Genomic DNA, 13,136 nt, shown 5'->3' with positions numbered 1-13,136 from the left:
CATCATTGTCTCTCCCGGAAGATACCCCACCCGGGTTCTCATGGTGTGTTCCATCAAGACTATACTTATCTTGGATTCCCAGTCCTCAAAGAATATCGGTCCTCCACGACTACTCTTATCTTGGATGCCCTATCTCATCCTCAAAGAGTATCAGATGCCAAATGATTACCCAATCCTCCATTCTATCTTCCCAAGTGAAGACCAGAATAAGTTGTCTATCTCTCCCTCTCAATTAAGGAGGACATATCTATTCCAATAAAGGAATGTACTCATACCATCCATCACTTTCATCCATGTCATCATTCCTTTCATCAGAAAGCGATCCATTAGTCTACATCTAGCCTTGCTTCATGTCATGTTGCCTTCTTCATGCCATATTTTTCGGAAGGATCTTACATCCTTTTATATGGTCCTCTTGGAAGACATCCACTGTTCTTCCCTTGGAAGACTTGCATAAACCCATCCAGATATTTGTTCAAAAATAAGAAATGAATACTTAAATCAAAATTACATTTGTGATGGTCTTTCATCATGACATCTTCTAGTTTGCATCAATGTCATCTCCCAAAGATATCCATTGTCAAGGGTCTCCATTTTTTCAGACTTCCATCAGAGTCTTCATATCTTTTCGAGAGATTTCCTAGTCAAATCTTCTTGGTCTCAGATGTTGAATGGCTTCTTCCATGGTTGCATAGTCTATGATCTCTTCTTTTCTTTCTTCACACATGACATTCCCAGGAACTTCGAATCAGAGTTCTTCCAGTTACAGTCAATCACCTCATATTCCATATGAGGACATATTATGTTGATTTCATCTAGTGTGATCCATGCCTTCCTGCATTCTTTCATAGGAGGAGATTCCTTTCCTTTGATCATGCTTCTCAAGATAGAGCAATGATCCATGTTACTTGCAACCATACAACATGACTTTATAATATTGAATACAAGCATACATACCTCATTTACCTTTAGGTCATCTAGGCTTCTTTTAATAGCTTCCTTGATTGAAAAGTGCTTCAACCCCTTGATCTACTTCATCTCTTATGTCATCATACCATCATCCCATGAATTCCACAAGTTGGAGTTCCTGATGAAACATTTGCTTCCTCTCTAGATTGGTGAACCTTACAATGAAGACTCCGTCAGAGAATCTTGAGGATCTTTCATATCCTATCCTGCAGATGTTACCTTTTGACTGATGTATGATGAGTCTTGTCCTAGATGACTTCTTCCTTTTTCTATAAGTATCACTTGAGCTTTAAATGAGGTTTCCAAGAGCTATATCCTACATAGTTGATTGCCATAGATTTTGTTCCAGACATCCTTCATGTTGCCTATGTCATAAGATCTTCTAATGCTTCTATCATGATGCCATACTCGAATATGATACTTCCAGTCTTATTTACAATGCTTCCTATCTATAATTTACACAACAGAACAATACTTTTAGTGAAGGAGATTCTCTAAGTCATAGTAGAGATCTCTCACTTCCTCCTTCTTAGGCTTCTTTGTCTCAGGTTCTTCCATTTCTTCGGTAATATGAGCTTCTTCCTTATTTCTCTTGTTATTGTCCCTTTTAAGTTTAGGACAATCTCTTCTCTAGTGCCCATATTCTTGATATCCATAACATTGCACCTTAGCCATGTTCTTCTTTTTCTTTTGAGGACCAAATTTACTGAACAGTCCTTTTCTTTTAGTAAATGTTTGACCCCTTTCACTTGGTTCTTCATTACTTTCTCCCTTCAACATGTCTTTTTCTTTCTTACATAGAAGCCACAAGTTGCTAAATGGGATAGCTTCCTTTTCCTTATGAGTATTAGGTACGAGGTTACCTTGTTCATCAGTTAATGCATTTAGAACAACGAAGATCATTTCTTTATCAGATATCATCTCTCCTAGATCTTGCAGTTGAATTCTCATTTGAGATGCTTTTGAGAGACATGTAGATATCCCTTCATCCTTTGATACTTCAATTTGTATAGATCAGATCTAAGCGATATGATCTTTCTTATCGCACTTTCAAAAAATAGTTCTACCAGCTTATCATATATTTGTTTTAATGTCTCCAGCTTTGCTATATAGGGAATGAGAGGATCTTTGACAGATTTCATAAGAATCTCTTGAGCCCTTAGATTCCTTTCCATGTATTCAGATAATGCTTGATCTTTGGATGGTTTGGAGACCTTTCCATGGACATGATGAATGACTTCATTTGCTTCGAGGACTATGTCTATCCTCCTTTTCCATGCAAGGAAGTCTGATGACCCAACCAACTTATAGATCTCCTTGCAATATGAAGTCATTTTATTTGTTTATAAAAGAAAAGATACTTACTTGTCAAGTGAAGATAGAATCTTCAACTTGATCTCTTTGTTGATGATGATTGATGACGATGTCTTAATGATTTTTGGATGACCTTCTTTAAGGATAAGGAGGTCCTTGCTCCAATGAGGGGGAGACTGCCTTAGAACCTTTTGATGACAATGCCTTTAGCCTTCTAGCCTAAGATACTTTGACATTCTTCAGTGGTGAATGAGTGCAGTTTAGAAATGCTTCTAGGGTTTCGACTTTCTCTCTGCTTCCTCCTTGATGATGATTCTAAGACTCTTGCTGAAGTGGATTTCTTTGGTCTAGGGTTTCGGTATGATGTAGACCTTGAGCTTTCGCTTTGGTATTCTTTGTTTCGCTTTGATCCCTTTCTTGATCCTTGTGTGTCTCCTTGATTAGATGCCCCTTCTTGACTTTAGCACCTTAGCTCTGATACTTGTTGATCTAGATTGTCATTGATGTCAATATTCTGGATATTAAATAATGATGTGAAGCCAAGTAGAGCAAATTCGTGAAGCAACAGGAGCAAGAAGCCAAAGAGGAGAAGCCATCGAGAAGCAAAGAGGAACACATCGACGGAGGAGCATAAATAATGTTATCAGAGGTGCTAAGAACCCAATCTAAGAAACAAATCGTGGAATCCCTTTAACAAAAGTCCATAGTGCATCGGAGTTAACATATCGACGGTTTATCGACGACTTTATCACTTTATTATGTGTCACATTGAAAATCTGCGATTGCGATTTGAGCTGTCGACCCGACTGTTCAAATAGAACAAACTTTAAAGAAATATCGCATCCGTCGCATCAGAAGTTTCATATCGCAAGTCTTTAAAGGGTTGTCACCGCGTAAAACCCTAATTGCGATATTACTGCGGACCCGTAACAGGTTAGGGTAACAACCCAATACAATATTGCATCCACCGCGTCGCAAGTCTTGAAGCCTTTGCGATATGTATTGTAGACTCGATGGTTCCATTGCAATATGCCTTAATACAATATCGCATGCGCTGCAAATCACAAATCATAGAAGTTTATTATGTATCACCAACCCGAATTTGCCGATTGCGATGTGTATTGCGAACCCGTCGGACCATTACAATACACCGTTATGTTATATCGAGTCTGCCTCGTCAGGAGTCATATCACAAATCTTAAGAGTTGACATGGCTAAACCACTTATTGCAATAGTTTTGCGGGTTGCCGATTGCGATAAGGGTGTGAACCCCAAATCGCCGATTGCGATAGACCCGATGGACCGTTGATTGTGATAAACGTTGTGGACCCGACAAATTTGTTAAATATTGTTTAAATATTATATCGCATCCGCTCTATCGGCAATAGGGCAATCAACTATGTTATGAGCATGTAAGAGACCTCCAAAATTTGCGATTGCGGGACTTTCACGAATTGCGATTGCGGGATTTCGGAAGATTGCGATTGCGATTAATAACATAGCATGTGGGACCTCCATGTGGGCCTTGGATAAATATTAAAAAGGGCCTCTCCGATATATTGTGTAGCAAGAGACCTCTGAAAGTTGCGATTGCGATTAGCGGTGACGTGGCATGTGGGGACCGCCAGACTTCTATTATAATATGGTTATAGCCTCTTTGGTCTCTCCGTAAATAAACAAGTCGGCCTCCCTCCAATAGACGTGTCTCTCAAGTCATTGGTGAAACTTGTATAAGTACAAGTTAAAACGTTTCACTAAAGGAATTGATTGGGCATTGGGCACAGAGAAGAATTAAAAAAAGTTCACAACTCGTGAACTTGAAAAGACAGAGGAAGTCGAAGGTCGAAAAGACACAGAAGGTGCAATAGAAGCTGAAGGCCGAGCAAAGAAGGAAACTGAAGACAAAATGGGAGGACAATCTTTTGACCTGATTCATCTTGGAAGGATCGGACCCGAAGTGAAGGCATAGTGCAGACAACAACCTGTTGCAAATTCTACAAGGACAGGGGTTTGTAAAGAAGTTCTTGGAAGTAGTATAATACAATCAAACATTTCTTGATAGAGTAAATCTATAGGGTCGGAGCCCTTGGGGTTGGTGCCTCAGAATTGGAAGGATTGGTGTCCTTGGAGTTGGTGCTCCTAAATTCAAGGTTGGTGCCTTGGTAAGACAGGGTCGGAGCCCTAGAGGTTGGAGCCTCATCAAAGTCCAAGTTGGTGCTTGGCAAAACTCATCAGATATTGTATTCAATCTTTTTCTATATTTAATAAAATCATTTCTTTGATTAAAATTGTAAAGAATCTAAACTGGTAATAATAACAATTGAAAAGAAATACTGATTCACCCCCCTCTCAGTATTTCCAACAATTGGTATTAGAGCCAGCTTCTTCAGAATCAACCTAACAGTAGGAAGAAGGATTCTTAGTTACAATGAAGAATCAAGAAATGACAACAGGAAGGCTTCCCTTGTTCGATGGTACTAATTTTGGTTTTTGGAAAAAGAGAATGTCTTACTACTTAATGTCCCTTAGACCTGAAGTTTGGAACATTGTTCTGAATGGTTACAATGCCCCTCCCACTCTTCCTACTGATTAAGATGAAAGGAAAGCGTACATTGCCAATGCCAAAGCTCTAAATTCCATTACCAGTGGAATTACTGATTTTGAGTTTACAAAAGTCTTGAATTGTGACTCGACCAAAGAAGTATGGGATAAACTGGTTAGCTTATATGATGGGGACTCCAACGTTAAGAAGGCAAAGTTTCAAACTCATAGGAGGTAGTCCGAAAGTCTGAAAATGGATGATGAAGAATATATTGCATCATACTTCCTCTGAGTCGCTGAAGTAGTCAACTCTCTTAAAGGATTGGGAGAAAATATTGAAGAAAGCACTGTTGTTCAAAAGGTCTTAAGATCTCTCCCATACAGATTTGACTCCAAAATAAGTGCTATAGAAGAAATGAAGGAACTAGACACTCTCAAAATGGATGAACTTCATGGAATCCTCACTGCCTATGAGATGAGAAAAGGAATCCCAAGTTCCAGAGATGTAGCATTCAAGGCCTCAAAATAAAAAAAGGGAAAAAGGATGGAATACCAGTAGTGATGACTCCGATGTTGAATCTGAATTGGCTCAATTTGTACGAAGACTAAAGAAAGTATCCAAAAAAAAAGGTAAGCATTCTCTTATTTGTTTCAACTGTGGAAGAATAGGTCATTACGCTGCAAAATTTCCTCATAAGCATGACGGTGATAATGAGGAAGGATATACAAAAAGAAAGGATTTACTAAGAAGAATTTCCTCTCTAAACAAGATGAATCTGATGAGGATGAATATGTGGTCATCAAGAAGAAATCATCCAAAGATATCTTCCATCACAAAGAAAGTAATGATGAATCAGATGAAGAGAATGACTATGCTGGAAGCAAGGAAGTACTATTTATGGCATTCATTGAAGATGATAAACTACGATAGGAAAATGAAGAAGATACAAATGGATTATTGATAAGTACCATTGAAGAAAATGAGGAGTTACAAAAGAAGGTTATCTCTCTTAAAATGAACAAAGAGGAAGCTAAAAGAAGGGAGGACATTATATGTGAAAGACATGAAGCTGAAATAGTATCTCTCAAAAAGGAAATGGAACAAATCAAAAGAATTTGGCAAAGTTCTCAAACACTTGATCACATTCTCAACACTCAAAAATCTCAAAGTGACAAGTCTGGGATCGGTTTTTCATCAAGTGCCAAGGATAATACAAGAAGCTATGCCAACGTACTTTGCAGCAATCCAAAAGAAGAAAAATCATCTCATCAAAGGCCCGACTCAAATCCAAAGAATGAAGAAAGAGCAACTCCAAGGAAGAAGGTTTATTCAAATCATGGCTATTATAACAGGTACCAAACTATCTTTCTTGGACAATGTTATTATTGTAAAAATTTTGGTCATCAAGCTAAACATTGCATGGCTCGTAAGAATGAAGCACCAAGATTGAAGAATCAGACAAACAAACCATGTAGTCTCAAAGGGCAAGGACAAATCAAGACTTTCAACTCGTTTGATCCTTTGGCCAAATTTGATCCAATTTGCTCATTATGTAATGATAATGGACATAGCAAACAAAATTGCCCCCTCAAAAGTAGAGAAGCAAAAGATGAAAATCCCAATATGGATAAATGTGGTTTAGCTTTATGTTCTCACAGTGAGGAAAATCTTTGGTTTGTGGATAGTGGGTGCTCCAGACATATGACAGGTGACAAAAGGAAGTTTGTCTCATTAAACTAAAAGGAAGGAAATGTATCATTTGGGAGTGGGTATGCCAAAATTGCTAGAAAAGGAACCGTTACCCTTATTAATCGAAAAGGAAAGGCTCAAAATGCTTTGCTGGTAGATGGGCTCAAACACAATCTCTTGAGTGTTAGCCAAATCTGTAATCAAGGACAAACGCTAAGAATTGTGAAATAAGGAACTCTTCCTCAGGAGAACTTGTGGCAAAAGGAGTTAGAACATCAGATACGTCTACATTCTGAACAAAATTCAAGAAGATAAATGTTATTTAAGTGAAACAGGTAAAAGCTGGTTGTGGCATAGACGACCAGGGCATACAAGTTTTTATAACTTGATCAATATCAACAAAATCAATGCAGTAAGGGACATTCTAAAGATGTCCAAACCAGATCAAGTTGTATGTGGCCCATGTCAACATGGCAAGCAAATTGGAACCAACCACAAGACTAAGGAGTTCTCCACATCAAAACCTCTAAAGATCATTCATGCAGATTTATGTGGGCCAACCAGAACTCCAGCATTCCAAGGAGAAAGGTATTTTTCGTTATTTGTTGATGACTATACTAGAATGATGTGGGTATATTTCATAAAATATAAATCTGAAGCATTTGAATGTTTTAAGAATATTAAAGCTCTTGTAGAAAATGAAAAGGATTCCAAAATTAAATGTCTTAGAACGGATAGAGGAGGAGAATTCACATCAAAAGAATTTGATGAATTTTGTAAAGAACATGGAATTGAAAGAGAGCTCTCTGCTGCTAGAACACCTAAGAAAAATGGGGTAGTTGAAAGGAGAAACCAAACTGTTCAAGAAATGGCTAGAACTATGTTACTAGTAGTTGACTTGCAGCCAAAATTTTGGAAGGAAGCAGTCGGGACAATAGTTTATACCTTGAATCGAACTCAACTACGACCAAATAATGAGAAGACTCCTTATGAATTATGGAAAGGAAGACTTGCTTCAGTAAAATACTGCAGGATTTTTGGAAGCAAATGCTTCATAAAGATCATTGATGACTCACTAGGAAAATTTGATTCTCGGGTTGACGAAGGAATATTTCTTGGGTATTCTACCATAAGCAAAGCTTACAAATGCTACAATAATCGACTACGGAAAATAGTGGAAAGTATTGATGTGAAGATTGATGAAGAGCTTCCAGAAAAGAAAATTGAAGATCATGAAGTTGACCCCTTTATTGAAGAAAGTGAAGAAGAACCTGAAAAGGAAGAAAAATATCAAGAAAAACAAAAAGAAAAAGAATCATCTCAAACTCCTTTAAAAGTGAAATTCCTCCAAAAGAATCACTTGGAAGAGCAGATTATTGGTAATGTAGATGAAGGAATACAAACCCGAAGAAGGATGACAAGTACACCAAAGAGAAATGATGTTGCTCTCCTATCTATGATAGAACCAGAAACTTTTACTCAAGCAAGTAAGGATCCTCATTGGGTGGAAGCCATGGAAGAAGAAATGTCTCAAATCGAGAAAATTGAGACATGGGAGCTGGTGCCTCGTACAAAGGATACAAATATAATTGGAACTAAGTGGTTGTTCAAAAAAAAAATGAATGAAGATGGACAAATCATCAGAAATGAGGCAAGACTTGTCTGTAAAGGTTATTCACAAATTGAAGGATCGATTTTGAGGAAACCTTTGCACCGGTAGCTCGTATGGAAGCTATAAGGATGTTCTTGGCATTTGCATGCTCAAAAGGATTCAAAGTCTATCAAATGGACGTAAAATCAACATTTCTGAATGGGGAACTCAAGGAAGAAGTCTACATGGAGCAACCAGAAGGTTTTGATCTAGCAGAAGGAAAATATTTTGTATGCAAGTTGAAAAAGGCATTATACGGTTTGAAACAAGCCCTTAGAGTGTGGTACACAAGATTGGATCACTATCTACAACAACAAAACTTCAAAAAGGGGTGGCAGGAAGTAATCTCTACATGAAGATGGATGAGGATAAATTACTAATCACCCTTGTATATGTTGATGATCTGATTTTTGCTAGAAATAATGATGAAATGAGCCATGAGTTTGCTCAAAATATGTCAAAAGAATTCGAAATGTCAATGATTGGTGAGCTATCCTACTTCCTTGGACTACAAGTATCACAAACCACAATAGGCATGTTTATCTCTCAAACAAAATATCTCAAAGATATGCTTAAAAGATATGGAATGGAAGAATGTGCACCTATGAGCACACCAATGACCACAAACTGCAAATTAAGCAAAGATGATGAATCCCCCCCGGTAGATGCAACTCTTTACAACTCAATAATTGGAGCTCTCTTATACTTAACTGCTACAAGGCCCGACATTATGCAAGCAGTGGGAATGGTGGGAAGATTTCAATAAGCTCCTAAGCAATCCCACATGTTGGCTGTGAAAAGAATTCTCAGATACTTGAAAGGAACCCTTGACTTTGGTCTTTGGTATCCTAAATGCACAAATACTACAGTGACAACTTACACTGATGCTGATTGGGTTGGAAGCATGGATGATCGTAAAAACACTAGTGGAAATGCATTTTTTATGGGAGATTGCCTGGTAGCTTGGCTTAGCAAAAAACAATCATCTATATCTCTACAGCTAAAGCCGAATATATAGCCGCAACTAACTGTTGTACACAAATACTATGGATAAATGAAGCTTTGAAGGATGTCAACATAGAAACTAAACAACCAATCACCATCTATTGTGATAACACAAGTGCTATCAGTCTTAGTAAAAATCCATTAATGCTCTCAAAAACCAAACATACACCAATCAAGTATCATTTTCTCTGTGAACAGGTGGTTGAACAAAACATCAAGTTGGAATATCAATACCAAGGAACAGATTACAGATATTTTCACCAAACCTCTTCCTCGAGAAGCATTTGAACATCTCCGTCAAAAGACGGGGGTTATTTCTCTAGCATCACACTAAATCGATTCTTAAAATGTAGTTTGACAGGTGGAGCAGTTTGACAGGGGGAACAACTCAACAAGGGGAGTCCTTGTGCACTCCTTTGCCATTGATGTCAAAGGGGGAGAGAAGAAGAATATTGCCCTCAATGAAAAATGGGGAGATTGTTGATCTAGATTGTCATTGATGTCAATATGGCAATATTCTGGATACTAAATAATGATGTGAAGCCAAGTAAAGCAGATCCGTGAAACAACAGGAGCAAGAAGCCAAAGAGGAGAAGCCATTGAGAAGCAAAGAGGAACACATTGGCGGAGGAACATAAACAGTGTTATCGGAGGAGCTAAGAACCCAATCTAAGAAACAAATTGTGGAATCCCTTTAACAAAAGTCCACAGCGCATCGGAGTTAACATATCGACGGTTTATCGGTGACTTTATCACTTTATTATGTGTCACATTGAAAATTTGCGATTGCGATTTGAGCTACGTACCCGACTATTCAAATAGAACAAGCTTTAAAGAAATATCGCATTTGTCGCATCAGAAGTTTCATATCGCAAGTCTTAAAGGGTTGTCACCGCGTAAAACCTCGATTGCAATATTACTGCGAACCCGAAACATGTTATGGTAACAACCCTATACAATATCGCATCCACCGTGTCGCAAGTCTTGAAGCCTTCAAATCCTCCGATTGCGATATGTATTGCGGACCCGATGGTTCCATTGCAATAAGCCTTAATACAATATCGCATCTGTCACAAATCGCAAATCATAAAAGATTATTATGTATCACCACCCCAAATCCGCTAATTGCAATATGTGTATTGCGGATCCGCCGGACCTTAGCGATACACCGTTATGCTATATCGTGTCTGCCTCATCGGGAGTCATATCACAAATCTTAAGAGTTGACATGGCCAAACCGCCGATTGCGATAAAGGTTGTGGACTCGACGGATTTGTTAAAGATTGTTTAAATATTATATCGCATCCACTCCGTCGGCAATAGGGCAATCGACTATGTTATGAGCATGTAAGAGACCTCCAAAGTTTGCGATTGCGGGATTTCGGTAGATTGCGATTGCAATTAATAACATAGAATGTGGGACCTCCATGTGGGCCTTAGATAAATATTAAAAAGGGCCCCTTCGATATATTGTGTAGTAAGAGACCTCCGAAAGTTGCAATTGCGATTAGCGGTGATGTGGCATGTGGGGACCGCCAGACTTCTATTATAATATGGTTATAGCCTCTCTAGTCTCTCTGTACATAAACAAGTCAGCCTCCCTCCAATAGACGTGTCTCTCAAGTCATTGGTGAAACTCGTATAAGTACAAGTTAAAACGTTTCACTAAAGGAATCAATTGGGCATTGGGCACAAAGAAGAATTAAAAAAAGTTCACAACTCGTGAACTTGAAAAGACAGAGGAAGCCGAAGGTTGAAAAGACAGAGAAGGTGCAGTAGAAGCCAAAGGCCGAGAAGAAGGAAACTAAAGACAGAACGGGAGGATAGTCTTTTGACCTAATTCATCTTGGAAGGATTGGACCTGAAGTGAAGGCATAGCGTAGACAATGATCTGTTGCAAAGTCTACAAGGATAGGGTTTTGTAAAGAAGTTCTCGGAAGCAGTATAATACAATCAAACATTTCTTGATAGAGTAAATCTATAGGGTCGGAGCCCTTGGGGTTGGTGCCTCAAAATTGGAAGGATTGGTGTCTTTGGAGTTGGTGCTTCTAAATTGAAGGTTGGTGCCTTGGTAAGACAAGGTCGGAGCCCTAGAGGTTGGAGCCTCATCAAAGTCCAAGTTGGTGCTTGGCAAAACTCATCAGATATTGTATTCAATCTTTTTCATTTCTTTGATTAAAATTGTAAAGAATCTAAACTGGTAATAGTAACAATTGAAAATAAATACTGATTCACCCCCCTCTTAGTATTTCCAACAATATGATGTTGAGAAATCTATGGCATCAATTGTTAGGTGATATCGTGATTTCTCTCCTTATGATAATTGCTTGTGATAGTCTTTCTGCTTCTTGACTACGATGTTCTTTTCTTGAGTTATTATTGTTTTCTTTTCATCAAGACAATTACCAAATCATGAACAATAAAGAGACAAGACACACAACATATGGGCTTGTTAGCCAAGGCCAAAACCTCTCACTCTTTGAGAGGAAAACCCAAACAAAATTCTTCTTATAGAACTTTCAATTGACAAATACCAAGACCATGACAAAGACCCTTGACACTAGAGCCCTCCCAAGACCAAGTCACTAGCCTCCTCTTGAACGCTTATTTTCCTCTTCTTTTTCTTGGTTTCCTTCAAAATTTCGGCCTCTTTCTTTAGGTTTGCAGTCCCCCTTCTTGATGACAAAAACCCTAGATTAGATTTGTTCCTTGAATAGTCTCTTCAAGAGAGAGACTCTTTCTGTATCTTACTCGACTACCTTCAACGAAGATTTTCACCTAAACAAGAACACTTATGTATGACTACAATCTTCGGCCTCCTCTTGACAACTTCGGATATGCTACCTTCATATGTGTGAGAGTAAACTAGCCCAAGACAGTGCACAGCGAACTTCGCTATGCTTCCTTCTTGCTTCGCTGATTTAGAGGCTCCTTCTAGTATGATCTTCGCACTTGTGTTAGAGATTTCCTTCACTGAATTTATGTCCTCCAAATGAGGCTGAGCATTGCTATATATACTTGTTTGTCCATGTCCATTAGGCCGACATGATCTCTCTCGAATTATCTTTACATTGTAAGCCGACTTGAGTGAAGGCTAGTGACGTGAGATTCGGATAATGCTCGCAAGTATGTTCCCCAGTCCTCGAGCCATCTATCTGGGATGTCTAAATTCTCCCCTGATAACCAAGCTTGCTTGAAAACAAATGTGTTTTGTCGGTCACCAATCTGTGCAAAGAAAAAGATTTCTCTATGATTTAGAAATTCTATAAGGGCCTGAGGAAGTAGATGTGCATTCCCACATCCAATCCAAGGATCAACACAAATGCGGGCCTCCTCACCATTACCTATCTGCCAAGTGAGTCCTTCTCTGATTGTGTGGAGGGTGTTTAGAACTGCCCTCCAGATGACCGAAATGTTCTTTCGGTTCCAGATAGGAAGTCTAATCCAGTCCGACAGTGGAGTCGGCCAGATGTATTTGCAGAAGATCACATCGGTCCACAAGCTCCTATGCTTCAAGAACATCCATCCCAGCTTAGCGGCAAGCCCCTGGGCGAAGGTAGATAAATTTTTTAGACCCCACCTGCCCCACTTTTTTGGCAGGGCAATGCTGCTCCATTTGACCCAAGCATATAGCCTCCCCTCTTTGTTTCCTTTCCATAAGAAATTGTAGCAGATTCTCTGAATCCTATGAATGATTCCTTGCGGGATCCAGGCCAGGGACATCCATTTTACTGGTGTTGCTTCTAGGACCGATTTAATGAGTACCAATGACCAGCTCTGGAGAGTAGCTGATGGCTTCAGAGATTGAGTCTTCTTTCGATCTTAGTGATCAACCTGATCCAGTCTGCTATTTTGTATCCATCTGGTTTTATCTTGAAACCCAGATACTTCAACCCATCCTTAAGGGCCAAAATTTGGAATGGGAAATTTTGCAGTGCGAGGTTGATTTCCTGTTAAGAACATCTA

General features: G+C 38.9%; 1 protein-coding gene across 3 annotated transcripts in view; it reads left to right on the top strand.

Moving 5' to 3' along the window:
* The window catches only part of LOC149189055 (mechanosensitive ion channel protein 1, mitochondrial-like), a 473,192-nt gene that overhangs the window by 91,243 nt on the left and 368,813 nt on the right, over positions 1 to 13,136 (top strand). The window lies entirely within an intron of this gene.

Source organism: Pinus tabuliformis, chromosome 3_1, assembly GCF_031772625.1.
Source record: "Pinus tabuliformis cultivar Carrire ecotype Pingquan chromosome 3_1, CPIR1, whole genome shotgun sequence".
Classification (NCBI taxonomy): domain Eukaryota; kingdom Viridiplantae; phylum Streptophyta; class Pinopsida; order Pinales; family Pinaceae; genus Pinus; species Pinus tabuliformis.
The sequence above is the reverse complement of the archived record's forward strand: the minus strand, read 5'-3'. Positions and strand labels throughout refer to the sequence as shown.